The sequence below is a fragment of the Lottia gigantea genome (genome assembly GCF_000327385.1).
Source record: "Lottia gigantea unplaced genomic scaffold LOTGIsca_78, whole genome shotgun sequence".
Taxonomy (NCBI): Eukaryota; Metazoa; Mollusca; class Gastropoda; family Lottiidae; genus Lottia; species Lottia gigantea.
In genome coordinates this window covers 847,643-867,025 of record NW_008710601.1, presented here as the reverse complement: position 1 = coordinate 867,025, position 19,383 = coordinate 847,643, and positions in this window count along the sequence as shown.

Below are 19,383 nucleotides of genomic sequence, written 5' to 3'. Positions count from 1 at the left end.
TCATTTGGATTTTTCAACTTATTTTTTGAACTAAGCTTCTTGCAGTTAGGAATTAAACTGAGGTCCCGTGTGCAATAGACTGTGCCTTTGAAAAACCCCTCAAAAGTGGGTCAAAAAGTCAATAGTAAAACTGCAGATTTCATATCAATTTTGTTTTTGTGATTATGCTTGTATTGTATTAATTTTATTTGATGTATGGTTATAATGGCATAAATAACTAATTAAAATGCAACTCTACATGTTTCACTAATTTTTTGGTATGCTTCAACATTTACCATCAGATAACAGTTATCAACATGTGAGATAGAAGACACCTCAAGGATGCAGAATCATTTTTTAAGGTTTTGAAGCTGGTAAATCAATTGAAGATATAATTGTTTTGGTTGGTCTGCTTGCAGCAGATGCTGATATTGTAAACTAGGTAGTTGTTGGTAGTTCATGTGGATGATTCTGCACTGATGGTTTGGTAGTTGAAAAAAAGGGGGAATACTTAAAGTCACAAAAAGCTGCTGTAAATAATGAAACTTACTGCAGATAATGAGCGTAACAAATGTTATGCATAGACAAATATTCCAGCGTATATTATGCATAGACAGCATGTTATGGTTTAAAACAGACATTATGTGTAGACATCATATATTAGCCTGGTTGCATATACAAGATTTATAACAGTAAACAAAGACATGATTTTAAGCATAGACAAGATATTTGAGCTCATAACAGATATTATGCATAGACAATAGTTTTGAGCTGAAAACAGACAATAAGCAATCAATAATATATTTGAGGTTTTAACAGTATATGAATTGACATTATCAGTATACAAATTGACATTATCAGTATACAAATTGACATTATCAGTATACAAATTGACATTATCAGTATTGGAATTGAAACATTGAACAGACAATATGCATAGGCATGTATTATATGAGCTAATAGCAGATATTATCTATGCATGTCTATATATGAGCTAATGGCAAATATTATCTGTAGATATAATGGTAATGCATTAACAATGATGATCAGAAGTAGACAACATATAAGAGCTTACAAACATTATGTGTAGACAACATATGAGCTTATTACAGACATGTGTAGACAACACATGAGCTTATTACAGACATGTGTAGACAACATAATATGAGCTTATTACAGACAGACATTACGTGTCAAAAACATATGAGCTTATTACAGACGTGTAGAAATACATTAGCTTATTACAGACATGTGTAGACAACTTAATTTGAGCTTAATACAGACAGAAATTACATGTCAAAAACATAGGAGCTTATTACAGACATTATCCAGCATGAACATTGTACAGATATGAGTAAACATATATGAACATTGTACAGACATGTGTAGACATATATGAACATTGTACAGACATGTGTAGACATATATGAGCATTGTACAGACATGTGTAGACATATATGAGCATTGTAAAGACATGTGTAGACATATATGAGCATTGTAAAGACATGTGTAGACATATATGAGCATTGTAAAGACATGAGTAGACATATATGAGCATTGTAAAGACATGAGTAGACATATATGAGCATTGTACAGACATGAGTAGACATATATGAGCTTTGTACAGACATGAGTAGACATATATGAGCATTGTACAGACATGTGTAGACATATATGAGCATTGTACAGACATGACATAGACAACATAATATGAGTTTATTACAGATATCATGTGTCAACATAGGAACTTATTACATTAGCTTCATTAGCATATGAGCTTATAACAGACATTTTATGTAGACAACATATATTATATGAACTTTTTACAGACATGTGAAGATGAGCTGATTACATATATAATGTGTGTTATTTTTTTTATATTTGAAAAAAGTTTCACACTATGCTGCATTTAATTAGTTTTAAAGTCGTTAAAAGTTATAATAGAATTGATCAATTTAATTTAGACTAATTATTTGTTTTTGCTACAAGAGTAATTTGCCAATTTGATAAGTAATATAGTAATAATTTTACTATGTATTATATTCAGTATCATGACTGGCCTATAACAATAAACAGTTTTTGTCTTGATAATCAAATACAAAGCAATATGTTGCTCAGTTTATTCAATAAATTTTCTTGTGCATCATATGCATATTTACTTGCAATCTAGATTGGTGGCTCCCCCTTGTAGACATGCTTTATCTGACCTAGGTTAACATAACCTTACCTTCACCTTACCATAGCATAATATCACCACAGGATGTAGAATGGCTAACACTCACTGTCTGGTTTGAAATTCTCTCTTTTTAATTGGCTTTCTGGATACCTAATCATGAATTAATATGACTATGTGACTGGTCAGGACTATATGAGTTCCTATTTTCATGGAAGGGGTGAAGTAGACCCCATGGGAAGGTAAGATTTGACGTAAATACACACAGATATACCGACATGCTTTTTACTGCATGTCTGGTGCAGCTATCTGCATTTACAGTGTACATTAGGTTTATTCACATTTAAGTGTCCTATATAAAGAAGTCGTTTAATAGAATACCTTGGTAGTTTCAAGTTTAAATCTTTTCGTAACATTTTCTTCAATGTCGCTTCTATATAGAGATTATATTCAAACTTTATTAAGCTTATTAAAATCCCTTCTTCTACACATGTTCAATTGTAGAAAGAATATTTTTTTGGATAAATTTTCTTTGTTTCACAAAAATGGCGCGGCGAGCGAAAGATCACCTTGTCAGCTAAATTGGTAGATAAGTCATATCTCATGATAGATTTTCAAGTGTTTTTTTCAATTTATATTTTTTTTTTAAATAAACTCGCCGCACAAATTATCAAGTTATATCAGGTCTCGGTTTGTTAGTGCATACTGTGCAAAATATGAGTCAAATATGGCCTTGTACATGTATCCTAGAATAAACAGTTTTTTATTATGACAGTTTTTTATTTATATATACTAATATATGCAATTCATCTGATGGGCTGAATAGAATTTTGATTTTGGGTAGTCATCTGTAAATATTATGTAATTGGTTGAACAGGATGTAGAATGCATCCATTGATGATTATGAAATGACTCAAATTTGAACAAATAATCAATATGTAGATAAATCTTAGCTGTGAATTTGGATTTCTCAATCACACGGGGGACGCCCTTAATGAAATGTTTTTTTTTTTCCTCTAAATTGATTGACTACGTATATATCTTGTCAAAAATGACACGTGGCAGAAATAAGGGCAATAGTTTTATGAAGAGTTTTAAGAAGTTTGGTTTGCGAAGATATAGTTGGTGGTGTGAGAGTTTCATTAATTTTTTAATATTTTATCATCGACTTTGCTAAAACCATAATGTGAACTATTTTTTTTTCTCTGACGTCATCCAAATCTGTTAGTGACACATTTTAGATGTTCACGCCTAGAAGTTAAAAAAAATGAATAAAGTTTTACATCCTACTTTTCTGCACCATGTAGTCTTTTGAAGACGGGTAATGCCATGCAGGTGCAATGAGGGAAATTTTGCATTGGACAGTGGCATCATTCTGGTCTTTTTTTATTTCCAGCTGTCGAGGGATCTTTAAGGTGCCTAGTCTGTTGCACACTGGGCCTCTGTTTATTGTCCTAATACGACTTAGACGCTTTTTCCATGTCAGCCCCTCTTACCTGCATCACTGACAGGGGGAAACCGAGTTGAAAAATCCAAAGGTATTATCTCGACCTATGCCGAGAGTGAACCCTAGACCTTCAGATTAGCGAGTTAACTCACTAGAAACTTTTAAGGGAGATAACTAGTTTTTTAAAGTTATGTTCCATCCCTGTATGTGTATCATCATCAGGTTAAAAGTCATTACTGACTCAACTCTCAGATCACTGGCTGTTCTTACCTATGAAAGTAACCTAATCGCCTAGCAGATGACAATCCAACTCCCTACCAACTTAGGGGCTCTGTAAAAATGGCATAATTCCTTTCAAAATACTTTAAACTATGAATTTTATTCACTTTTTTCTATACACTTGAGCCGTTTTTATCCGATTGCCGTTAATCTGGATACCCAGATATACGCCCGGTTTCCAGTTCGGCACGGCTGTGATTGGGAACCAATTATCAAATTCTATAGTAATTAGTATTCATCATCTGGCCTGGTGTCACTGTGAGTTCTTCTAACGGGCTTCCGAATTAGCAGTATTTTTGATGTCGCGTGATTGGTGTTTAATAAATCCTCATTATGAGATTAAGCAATTAATATAATCATCATGTGTAAGTTATTTTTCGTTGACTCATACCTGAATACCAATTATCGTTCAGTTATACTTCAATGTCAGTTTTCGTTCAGTCACACCTAATTCCATTATTGATACGGAACGCATCAAACGTTGAGCCCTACGAAGTTACGGCAAGGAAATATGTTTATAAATAATTATTATTCATGATGCCTTGTTGATCAGTGTGTAATGAATTGTTATTTGAGAATATGCGGTTAATGATCATGTGTAAGCTGTCTTTTGTTCAGTAATAGGCTTAATTGAATTCAATTTTTCATTCAGTCATACCCGAATACCATCATCCATTATCGCTACGAAGATATCTATCTTTGTAAATTAGCGAATCCTAATTCTAAGGAATGCTATTGTTATTATCATGCTATGATAGTTAAATGAAATGAAAAAATGTTTCAACCATCCGGATTTTCGTTAAACCGCACGATTTTATGGGGAACGGGAATGTTCAGATAAATGAGGCTCCACTCTTTCCTATACATCACAGAGTATCTTAAAATGACAGTCATCATTATAACTTTCGAACGCAGATAATTCTGGTAAGAATGGCTTAACTGTACATGGCACTAGCCTGGCACACAAGAAGCTGGAGCAAACATACTACAAATTTTCACAATATAGAGGGGAGTGCCTTGATGGCTGAGCTTCCCAGAACCTTTAAATCTGACATCCAATCAAAATGATAGAAATGCATCAAATTAAATTATATGAGTAACAAAAGAGTTGCCAAAAATTAATTTCACAGCAATATATTTTTCGTGTTTGTACCACCTTGTATGAAAACATTGAGTGGACTGTACTGGATTCAGGGTATATTAGGATATGTTTGTTACGAAAGATTCATGGTTGTTCCAGGTAGAAATGAAATTAATTGAATGGAGTTTTACAGCCTAATTAGCTGCACCTAATTGGGCTAATGAAGACAGACAGTGTGCAATGAGAGAAATTTTCCCATATAGTGGCATTAACCTTCTCTATTTTGATTTCCAACTTACGAGGGATCTTTAACACTTTTTCTACCCTGGAATGAACCCTGGAATTCATGTTTGCAAGCAAGTTTCACTGAGCCACCACGGCTCCTATTCCAAGTACAGAAACATTGCCAGAAATACAGTTGGAAATCAATTAATAGATATTAAAATTAAACACAAATGTTTCATATAAGTTATTCATAATTTATATTAACTTTGAAATAGATTGAATTATATATTTCTTGTGAAATGAATTTACTTATGTTAGTTTTCTGACACTAATAGTTTGATCAGTATTTTCTCCAAGAGAGAGATTCATTAAATTGGTTGTAGATTCTTGTATCTCTAAGAAATATGTATAGATTCTCTAAGAAATATGTATAGATTCTCTAAGAAATATGTATAGATTCTCTGAGAAATCTACCGGTATACAGATTCTCTGAGAAATAAATAGTTTGTAAAGATGTTCTGAGAGAGATCTATAGATTCTAGGAGAAATCTAAAAATTCTTTGAGAAAAAAATACAGTGTACTCTGTGATATCCGACATTTGAGTATTTCGACATTCTGATCCCAATTGATTTCCTTCTTAGGCTAGTGTAAAAAACTCTGAGTACTCCGACACTCTGTGTATTACGAATTACGACACTAATCAGTGGTCCTGACACTCAGAAAATTCTGTATAATCCGACATCTACTCATCTTAATCACTTATCATCAATTAGACAATCACTATTTTATTGATAATCTGGATCAAATCACATGAAAACAAAAGATTGTTGAACTAAATTCTGCTGATTAATCACCGCCAATGACCTCGCTTCAAGATCAAGGTCATTGGCAAATGGTATGGGTACTCGTATCATTCATTACACTGTATAGAACAGAAATATGCAACTTGTGGCACTTGTTAAAAAATGTCAAAACTTTGAGTACTCCAACACTCTCGCTTATCCGACATTATTTTGCGGTCCTAGTGTATGGTGGATTACACAGAGTATACTGTAGTTTGTAAAGATGTTCTGAGAGAGATCATTAGATTCTCAGAGAAATCTATAAATTCTTTGAGAAATCTATAAATTCTTTGAGAAATAAATAATTTGTAAAGATGTTCTTTTTCTTAGATTCTCTGAGAAATCTATAGTAATTGAGAAATCTGGATATATAGTTTCTCAGCGAATTATGTTATTATACAGATTCTCAGTGAATTCTATTATTATACAGATTCTCAGTGAATTCTATTATTATACAGATTCTCTGAGAAATCTAGGAATTCACGAGAAATAAATAGTTTGGATCAAGTTAAATACAAAAAAAAGATTTTTATAGATTCTTGTAGAGACAATTAAACGAACGGTATTTTAACTTATTTTAAATTAGAAATTAAAAATTGATGAATTTATTTTTAAATGTAATTGATAGATTTGATTTAGAACTTTCAGTGATTTATAGATTTTTTGTAAAATAATGATTAAAGAAAAGTTAAAAAAAGGATTCTTTGACATTTATAGATAGTTCAAGAAATTATAGATTCAAATATCAAAATAAAGAAATAAAATTCATTATTTCTTTTGATAGAAAACTTTATAGATTTTTACTATTAAATGATTTATAAAATTTCATCAAAATAATGAGAGACAGATTTTGACTTTACAGATATTATATAATTAAATACTTTATAGATTTTGAAAATTGTGAGGAATATGAATTGATTGATTTGATTAGGAAATTTCGTGATTTTAACTCATTTAATTATTCACAGATTTTAACTTTATAGATATTATAAAATTAAATACTTTATAGATTTTGAAAATTGTGAGAAATATGAATTGATTGATTTGATTAGGAAATTTCGTGATTTTAACTCATTTAATTATTCACAGATTTTAACTTTATAGATATTATAAAATTAAATACTTTATAGATTTTGAAAATTGTGAGGAATATGTATTGATTGATTTGATTAGGAAATTTCGTGTTTTTAACTCATTTAATTATTCACAGATTTTAACTTTATAGATATTATAAAATTAAATACTTTATAGATTTTGAAAATTGTGAGGAATATGAATTGATTGATTTGATTAGGAAATTTCGTGATTTTAACTCATTTAATTATTCACAGATTTTAACTTTATAGATATTATAAAATTAAATACTTTATAGATTTTGAAAATTGTGAGGAATATGAATTGATTGATTTGATTAGGAAATTTCGTGATTTTAACTCATTTAATTATTCACAGATTTTAACTTTATAGATATTATAAAATTAAATACTTTATAGATTTTGAAAATTGTGAGGAATATGAATTGATTGATTTGATTAGGAAATTTCGTGATTTTAACTCATTTAATTATTCACAGATTTTAACTTTATAGATATTATATAATTAAATACTTTATAGATTTTGAAAATAATGAAACATATAAATTGATTGATATGATTAAGAAATTTCATGATTTTAAATCATTTAATAATTCACAGATTTTAACTTTATAGATATTATAAAATTAAATACTTTATAGATTTTGAAAATTGTGAGAAATATGAATTGATTGATTTGATTAGGAAATTTCGTGATTTTAACTCATTTAATTATTCACAGATTTTAACTTTATAGATATTATAAAATTAAATACTTTATAGATTTTGAAAATTGTGAGAAATATAAATTGATTGATTTGATTAGGAAATTTCGTGATTTTAACTCATTTAATTATTCACAGATTTTAACTTTATAGATATTATATAATTAAATACTTTATAGATTTTTAAAATAATGAACATATAAATTGATTGATATGATTAAGAAATTTCATGATTTTAAATCATTTAATAATTCACAGATTTTAACTTTATAGATGTTCAATAATTAAATAAATAACATAAGATTTTGAAAATAAAGAAACATGTAAATTGATTGATATGATTAGGAAATTTCGTGACAGATTTTAACTTTATAGATTTTTATTACAAAGCATTTATAGATTTTGAAAAATAAATTCAGTTACAGCTGCATTGGTGAATTGTGTTATCTTTAAGATATAATATATTGATAAAAAATGAATCTATTTATTGATTATAAAGGGTTTAACTCTTTATCATTGACTCACTAAGAGGAAGTTGATGAAAAAAAAGTCATTTTACATATAATCAATCAAATTTCAAAAAATAAATAAATTTAAATATTTTTATCGGTATTTACTTGTGTGTACTGAAAAGTGAGTGACCCTTTTGTACTGATTTCTCCCTGACGTGGAATTTGTCAACTCGGCATCCCTTTTGGAGTGTCCACATAGCCAACACCATTAATTTGGTACATTCTCCTGATGAGGAAGATTCTCAGTCATTATCCCTCAAAATAAGAATTTTTAGAAGGTTTCATTCTGTGAAGGTGATGCCATTACAAATTGATGAAGATTTTATATGAAAGTGATGCAAAACATTTATTAAAAATGATGCCATTTCAAATTGATGAAGGTTAGATATAAAAGTCAAATCATCATACAAGTGATGCTAGTATAAATCGGTGGAGGTTCTTTCTGAAAGTGATGCCATACATACACTTATAGTCAAGCTATATATACATATATATTGATGGAAGTTTGATATGAATGTGATGCCATTCATTTATTGAAAGTGATGCTATTGCATATTGATTGAAGTAGTTTTATTGAAATGATTATATAACATCTATTGATAGTGATGTTAATACATGATGTAAATTCTAAATGATTCTATAACATCTACTGATAGTGATGTTAATACATGATGTAATAATTAATGATTCTATAACATCTATTGATAGTGATGTTAATACATGATGTAAATTCTAAATGATTCTATAACATCTACTGATAGTGATGTTAATACATGATGTAATAATTAATGATTATATAACATCTATTGATAGTGATGTTAATACATGATGTAAATTCTAAATGATTCCATAACATCTACTGATAGTGATGTTAATACATGATGTAATAATTAATGATTATATAACATCTATTGATAGTGATGTTAATACATGATGTAAATTCTAAATGATTCTATAACATCTATTGATAGTGATGTTAATACATGATGTAAATTCTAAATGATTATATAACATCTATTGATAGTGATGTTAATACATGATGTAAATTCTAAATGATTCTATAACATCTACTGATAGTGATGTTAATACATGATGTAAATTCTTAATGATTATATTACATCTGTTGATAGTGATGTTAATACATGATGTAAGTTCTAAATATTCTATGACATCTATTGAAAATGATGTTAATACATGATGTAAATTCTAATTGATTCTATAACATCTATTGAAAGTGATGTTGATACATAATGTAAGTTCTAAATATTCTATGACATCTATTGAAAGTGATGTTAATACATGATGTAAATTGAAATTGATTCTATAACATCTATTGATAGTGATGTTAATACATAATGTAAGTTCTAAATATTCTATTACATCTATTGAAAGTGATGTTAATACATGATATAATTATAAATGATTCTATTACATCTATTGATAGTGATGTTAATACATGATGTAAATTCTAAATGATTCTATAACATCTACTGATAGTGATGTTAATACATGATGTAAATTATAAATGATTAGATTACATCTATTGATAGTGATGTTAATACATGATGTAAATTATGAATGATTCTATAACATCTATTGATAGTGATGTTAATACATGATGTAAATAATAAATGATTCTATAACATCTATTGATAGTGATGTTAATACATGATATAATAATTAATGATTCTATAACATCTATTGATAGTGATGTTAATACATGATGTAAATTATAAATGATTAGATTACATCTATTGATAGTGATGTTAATACATGATGTAATTTATGAATGATTCTATAACATCTATTGATAGTGATGTTAATACATGATGTAAATAATAAATGATTCTATAACATCTATTGATAGTGATGTTAATACATGATGTAAATTATAAATGATTAGATTACATCTATTGATAGTGATGTTAATACATGATGTAAATTATAAATGATTAGATCACATCTATTGAAAGTGATGCTATTATATACTTGGATAATTCATACATATTGAAAAGAGATGCAGGCTGAAATAGATCAGTTGTCTGAAGATCGCAAAACGTGAAACTCTGAGTAACAACATGATTTTTTAGGTTCTGTTTGAATATCTCTAATTCATACCTATTTATCAGAGAGTCAAGAGCTCATTCAAAAAAAATAGTTCAGATTTATCTGTTTTTATGAGAAAAACTGTTAAAATAATGAACTGAGACAGTGTGTAAATTAGCACAATCATTTTATACTCTGTGTTCCTGGACATATTTGATGAATACAATGTATGGCATCATGCAGACTTTTGTCCTATATTTTCTAAAGTTGAATGTCATTTTTTTCTGTAGTTGTTATGCAGTTGAATAGTTATTTTTTCTAATAGTCTATGGATTATGTATCTGATACAAAAGCTTATATTTTAAGTCGAGTATTCCAAATGATACATGTATCAAATTTAATTTTGTCTAGCTTTCGATTTTTTTCAGTTGTGTTGTATTTTGAATTTAGAATTTATTTGTTTCCCCTTTTGATATACCAGATACATGATGTATCAACTAATTTGTGTATCAGAATGATTAGGATACAAACTTTTTCAAATACATAATACAACTTGGTGTATCAAAAGAGTTTTAACTATCTAATATTGTATGGACTTCTGTATGGTATAGTGTATCATAAAGACTTCCTAAATATTTCTGGTGATTAATCTATTATAATATGAACCTGGATTAGGATTTTATAATTAATGTGTATCAGATACATGATGTATTACGTATTACGATGTACCTTTATGTTGTATCGAATATTACATGCATATCTAAGTATCATACCGTCTGGTTATCTTTTGTCCTCAATCCCCAATGAATGAGGCTGTTCTATTTTGATTATTACCTAATTGTTAAAAATCATAATTGATGTGTAACAGATACATGTTGTATCAAGTATTACGATGTATCATATATCATACCGTCTGGATATCTTTTTTCCTCAATCCCCAATGACTCTTACTATTCTATTTCTATTTTAATATGTACCTGAAAGTTAGAAAATGATAATTGATATGTAACAGATACATGATGTTTTAAATATTATGATGTATCAAATTACATGCGTATCCAAATATCACAGTGTCCGGATGCCTTTTATTCCCATTCCTAATGACAGTGACTATTTCATTTCTATTGTGTACCTGAAATGTAAGAATGCATAATCCTGCATCAATTACATGATGTATCAAGTATTATGATGTATCAAGTATTATGATGTATCAAATATTACATGCATATCTAAATATCACACTTTCTGGTTACCTTTTGTCCTCTATTCCTGAAGACAGTGACTATTTCATTTCTTATTCTATTTTGTACATGAATGTAACAAATTCATACTTGATGTGTATCAGATACATGATGTATCAGATATTATGATGTATCTACTATGATGTATCAAATATTATATGCATATCTAAATATCACACTGTCTGGGTGTCTTTTGTTCTCAATTCCCAATGACCGTGGCTATACTATTTGAATTGTTGTCTATACGAAGCTGAGTATTGGTGTAGCCTTTGTCAATTCCGGAGAGAACTCTCATCTTAACAATATATACCAATATTAGTCTTTACACGAGGTAAATCTGTCTGATGAACTTGGACAGTATAAAGACAATAATTATCTTATAACACATGAAGTATGTCTCGCCTTTCAGATCACCTTCAATACAATTCTAATCTTCAATTTTCATACATTAACCACTAGTTTTTGTCTGAACAAGTCACACAATAATCTACTTTCTAATTTGCTGGCGCTGGAAAAAGCCGTCTCAGACGTTCGGAAATAGTGTCTTTCCCGCTTTTTATTCCTTTCATTAAAAGTTAAAACCTAAACAAAACATTCAGATTTGAAGGATAACTATTCTGTCTACTAGATTGAATGATAATATAGGTTTTTTTTGTTTTATGTGGTATACTAAAAATTTCATATACTTCTGATGTAATTAGAAAACTTGCAAAATTTCATTTTTTGTTAAAAAATCTTTTAAACACGTTTTCATAATTCACTCGATATTTTTAGTTGAAACCTGAAGAATATGTATAGGAGATATATTTCCATGCAATATTTTGTTTGCTTACATACATATAGTACTTTTCCAACACCAACTAAAAGCATCAAAAAGTGTTAGAAATTTATCGGTAGGATGTTTTTAGTTAAAACTTTTAGTTTAGGGACAGATTTCTCTAGATTTTGGTGTTAAAACAAATTCAATTGATCAAGTACATACATAGATATACATAGCATACTTTCATGTAAAATTAACTACATTTTTGAATCATGAAAATTGTGCATACTGCCCCTTTAAACATTATTTTTTGAGAGTGCAAGGTTGTTGAAGCAATTATGTTATTTTTCTGGAGTCCCCTAACTCATCACCATGATGTTATAGCTACAAAATAAGTAGCATCTTGTTTATACTGAATACAAAACACACAACTTAAAACTTACAGATAGATTGAACATATCGTTTTATAGGCTTATTCTTTTAATAAGTTTGATAAGAATAAAAACCATGGAAGATTTTAAACATGTCTAGCTTTAAAAGTGTGTCAGACATTCAAAATCTTAACCCATAAAATGAAATGTGTCAGTACAATGCATTCTCGAATCACGTGACTATGCGATAATGCAGCCATTGTGCAATGGCTGATGACGTAAAACCAAGTTTGATTAGAATTTCAAGTACATTTCTTACGTCCATAACCAACCAAATTTAGCCGCACCAACCCGTTTATTTTAGTGCATTTCTTATAATCGCATGACCCAAATTTGGGTGAAAAATATGTGTAGTTCAGTCTTGAAAATTGAATACTCTACCAATGTAGATCACGTGACTGCATTAAAGTTAATATAGCAATGGCTGCATAGAAATCTAGACAGTGAGAAAAGATATAGAATGTTTTAGAGTACATGTTATATATTACAAGGTACAATAAAACATTAGGTGTAGTCTGTGATTTAAGTAGTCTATGTAGTACAAATCACAGGCTGGATGACTGAGTCCTATGAGACTAGGTAAGTGTGTTAAAGCAGTTGGCCAATATGTTTACATTAGGCATGTATACACAACTGACAAAGCATGTAGAGTATGTTATGAGGTTAGTGTAATGTAGGTCGGCTAATTTTTCATTATTCGGTATAATGCCTAGTATTGATATGAATTTATGGCTTCAATCATTGTCAAATTGTTACATTTTTGTATTAGTCAGTTTTCGTCATTCTTACAACATATCTAATAAAGTTATTTTTATATAGAGCAATAGATAATGTGTTCACTCGGCTCCCGCCATTTTCTTTTCTGACTTGCAGTGGTTATATAATATCAACCTAGAAAACTAAAGGTCCTTGACATTGCTAACCGTCTGGTTTACAAGTATTATTATATAGACCCCGGTAAAGATAGTGCTTCATTATAGATAGATGTAGTTACATATAAGTTGAGTGTAGAGTTTAGCTTCTAGGAATAACTAATAGATAATTAATTTCATTAATGAATTTGAAGGCTGTGAAATTTTAAGGATAGTTCGTCCATATTAGAAAATCTTGTTTGACTGGTTCTTGGCATGTCGGTTTAATCCATTGCACTGAGAATTCTTTGGTTGCTAATTAAGGTAAGACTTTAATGATAAGATTTTTTATGGAAGATTATGAATTTGCATGATTATGAATATGATTATTAATATTAGTAAATTTTATAGGCTTACAGTATTTTTGAATTCTGACAATTTTAAAAGATAATTCTTAATGCAAAATAATGAATGTTTTTCTATTATTATGGAAATAATAATGGATGATAAATTATGTTTAAGAATAATATTGGATGATAATTATTAATTATTTGGTATAACATATACGAATAACATAAAAATTATCACCTAATTAAATATAGCAGAATTTTCAAAAATAATTAACAATGCAAAATAATGAATAACATCTCTATTATTTTGCAGAAATGAATAATATTGGTGTTTGTATAGAATTAATAATGCAAAATTATGAATAATTTTGCAAATAACAATAGATAAACTACCAAAATAACTTTTGTTAATAGATAATTAGTAATGCCAAATCATTATGATAATGAATGATGAACTACATGTTTTAGTTTTTTTTATGATAATGAAAAATAGATATCGGATGATAATGGATGAGTTATATTTTTTTAAATATTATAAACAGAATCTTTTCAACTTATAAGTGTTAATGTTAATAAAAAAAAATAATCAAAAATTCAAAAGAATGTTCATGTATGTCTAGACATTATTTTCTAAATGATAATTGATAATAGATTATTAGTAATTTGGATGATCATGGAAAATTCCAAATAATTTTCTTTTCATTATTATGAAATGTTTATTGAAATTTCATAATCATTTTTATGAAAATAATTATGAATATTTTAATGATTCCGAACATACTAAACAATATGTTTTATGATAATTTTATGAAAATAATGATGATGTTTTCATGATCATTTTTATGAAAAAAATTATGAATATTTTAATGAGTTTAAAAATATTAAATTGGATGTTTCGTAATAATTTTTATGAATATGAAGAATTTTATTCAATTTTTAAGAATTTTGAAAACTAGTATATGAAGAACTTTTGCCTGGACATCAGTGCTAGCTGTGAAAGTTTCCAAAACTGACTTAAATATACTTCTGTTGTATATTTTGTAAATCTAGAGGAAATCTATTAAATGGAATGTTGAAATTGACTTTCTGTATCAGACTAGAGTTCATCAGCTCAAATGCACTGATTTTGCCGTCTGTTTTATAGTTATTCTTTTGTCAAAGAAGGTTTTTGAAGTATTGTGCTTTACAACAATGAAATGATTTAAATTATTAATTCTTAAAAACTAGTTGAAACGAATGATACATATTTGATGATTTGTTGGTTCAGAGATGCAACTTTGAGTGCTCGAAATATTTTTCCTTTGTGTGCATGACATAAGTTTTTGTTTGGTTTGAATCCTAAGAGAAAACTCTAAAATTATTTAGGTGAGGCAAAAAAGAAATGGAATGTCCTTCTCTTCCTTTGTTTTGTGAATAAAAAATATATGCCCTGCATTGTGCAGTGAGGGAAAATCTAGATTTTTGATTGGTAACAGAAAGAGTAAAAAAGAGTAAAAGCCAATAAAAAACCATTTACATGGATCTGTATCCATTAAAAATCTTAGTATATATTTACAAAATTTAGCCAGACAGAATATATTAAAGGTCTCATCAGGCAAATGATCAGAGTGCATACAGTTCAAATTCAATTCTCCAGATGTGTTTTTGTCTTGAGTTATAATCTTTTCTTGTCTCTCTCTATATAATAGTTTGGTTATTTTTCAAAAGAAGTGCATTGTAAAAGAATTTTACAATATGTAGAATATAAATTTGCCACAGTCTCCAATCTTTGAAAGGGATTAAAAGTAGATTTCATTGGATATGTGTGACGTGTGTAGATACAGCGTATTGCATTTTGTTTGTTGAAACATTTTTGATATGCATATATTCATACTTTATGGAAATATCTATGATATTTGTCATTTACATGTATATGTTATCCAATTTGGAGAGAAATAATAGATGAAGACTGGCTACCGCCAATACATTCAATCGTGTATGATAATTGAATTGATACATATTAAGGATAATTAAAGATACTCAAACAATGTATTAGTTGGAATTATACAATTACAACATGTGTACTAATTTATAACAATCAGTGATATCAAGTATTGTAATAAAATAAGCTTGGATACATTTATATACATGTAACATTAAAGAAGACTTATGTATACTAAAACACGAACACATTTGTAACAATCAATGATAGATATACCTAATACTGTAATAGAATAAAAAGCTTGGATACATTTATATACATGTAGCATTTAAAACGACACATGTATACTAAAAGAACATATTTGTAACAATCAATGATAAATATACCCAATACTGTAATAGAATAAACAGCATGGATACATTTATATACATGTAACATTAAAGAAGACACATTGTACTGAAACATATTTGTAACAATCAATGATAAATATACCTAATACGGTAATAAAAAAAAAAAACAGCTTGGATACATTTATATACATGTAGCATTAAAGAAGGCACATTTGTAACAATCAATGATAGATATACCTAATACTGTAATAGAATAAAAAGCTTGGATACATTTATATACATGTAGCATTTAAAACGACACATGTATACTAAAAGAACATATTTGTAACAATCAATGATAAATATACCCAATACTGTAATAGAATAAACAGCTTTGATACATTTATATGTAACATTTAAAGAAGACACATGTATACTAAAACACATTTGTAACAATGAATGAGTTACCCAATACGCTAATAAACAAAACCAGCTTGGATACATTTATATACATGTAACAGTTTTAGACACCAACCCGGATTTGTCACAATCAACAACCATCAGACACTCCAGCGAACTCCACTGGATCATTAGATTGAAAACTTTCCAACTTCACGGAATCAATGACAAAATCTGAACTCTGGTACTCTTTCTTGTTTTCTACATTTCTTCTCCTGGGTACCTCACTTCGGATTTTACGCTAGCCTACTCGCCCTCTCACTCCCCCCATCTCGGTACACACCACTCCACCCCCCACTGTTCCCCCAAGGCATGGCACACCCACTTGCCTCCTTTTCCTTAAGACTCACACCCTCTCTCCTTTTTCCCAACCAAAATAACCCCCCTTTTATTTTTGGCCCGGTGCCCCGCCAACCCCGGCGACCCTGCCAGCTCCGGTGGCCCCGCCAACCCCAGTACAGGCTACCGGGGTCGAACAGTATATAAGGCAGGTCCTGCCAAGTGAGCTTTCATCAGTCTGAAGAGTTCCAAAACGAACGAAACTAGTCACTGAAAATATAGGAATAACTGGTCTATTAAGCCAACCTTATCTCCTCTACATGTAACAGTTAATGAAGACACCTGTAAAACTTTTGTGATTAGCAGACATTTTGTACTACAATGAATGATATAATTGCTCTAAACTGTAATAGAAAAAACGGCTTGGATACATTTGAAAATATATGCAACAATAAAAGAAGACACATGTATACAAACACACAATGAATGATACATGTACCTGATACTGTAATGAAATAAAGAGCTTTAATACATTTATATATGTAACAACTCAAGATGATACATGTATTGTAACACATTTGTAACAATGAATGATATGTTTGATACAGCATGAATACATTTATATATGTACCGGTAACAACTCAAGACGATACATGTATACTATAACACATTTGTAACAATGAATGATACATTATGTACTTGATACTGTAATGAAATAAAGAGCTTGAATACATTTATATATGTATCAACTAAAAAAGATACATGTATACTATAACACATTTGTAACAATGAATGATACATGTACTTGATACTTTATTGAAATAAAGAGCTTGAATACATTTATATATGTATCAACTTAAGACAGTACATGTATACTATAACACATTTGTAACAATGAATGAAAGATTTGTCTTGAAATGCAAACTAAAAGCAGACAAAAGTAGAGATAGAAAATAAACCTAAGTATTTATTGAATTTCAATTTTCTGCGCTCCATCTACTTGTCTGGTTGTTAAAGAAGGATTTCAAGCAAATGACTTTTTAATTATTCAATGTCTGCCACAATTCTAATTATATAGTCGACATTTTCTAGGAATAAAAATCAGTATAATAATGTGTTGGAGGTTGTCTGGAATGTTTATTTATATTGCTATATTTCATCTCATGCCGGATGTTCTTGTCATTTCAGGGAAACAGTGGAGACTAAATCGCCAGTGGAAGATGTGCGAATGGTATCACCTGGCGTTTGTATGACCTCACATCATTCAATGATGGTCAATAACATCCACATACAGGCTCCCACCTCCACCACACACGACGGGCGTGGTCGAGAAACTAAGTTTATTCCCCCACTAGAACCACAGAATTCTATGCTTATAGATCCACAATTAAAGAGACAAAATACACCACCTGGAAAAAACGGTAAATACAAACAGGTTTCTTATTTTTTTTAATATTTTTATCATGAACTTTGATCAGAAAGAGAAAAAAAGGTGCACCTATGACAACTGCATGAGTCAATATGTCCAAAAGTCAACCAACTTAATGGGTTTATGAATTAAAATATAGGCCTGTCTTCATTCTTACTCAAGATAACATAGCAAGTATTTTGCAAATCTTATGATGCAGTTTTGATCAAAAAGAAATTATTTACAGTAACACTTCATAAATGGCAGTACAGGCATATTCTTACATTGAATGTACTTTTACTATTACTACCATAATCAATGGCAATTTTTTAAAATGTTAGTTATGCACTTTAAATTAACGCACTGGCTATTTGCACAGTCATGATGCGTGTTCGATGCGTGTTTGTAGTATGAACAGGTAATTTCCCTCTGCCATGTCAGACATATTATTACAGTTATTGTTTTCCAGGAAACTAAATCTGATTAACAAAAAAAAAAACAAATCTGTCATCAGTCCAATCTATTAGATTTTGAAATACAATACATGTGGCAAATCTCTTGATTTTTAAACACATGCAGTACTTTACAAATTCTTGATTTTTAAACACATGCGGTACTTTAAATACTCTTGATTTTTAAACACATGTGGTACTTTACTCATGATTTTTAAACACATGCGGTACTTTAAATACTCTTTATTTTTTAACAAATGCGGTACTTTACAAATTCTTGATTTTTAAACACATGCGGTACTTTAAATACTCTTGATTTTTAAACACATGTGGTACTTTACTCATGATTTTTAAACACATGCGGTACTTTAAATACTCTTTATTTTTTAACAAATGTAGTACTTTACAAATTCTTGATTTTTAAACACATGCGGTACTTTAAATACTCTTGATTTTTAAACACATGTGGTACTTTACTCAAGATTTTTAAACACATGCGGTACTTTAAATACTCTTGAT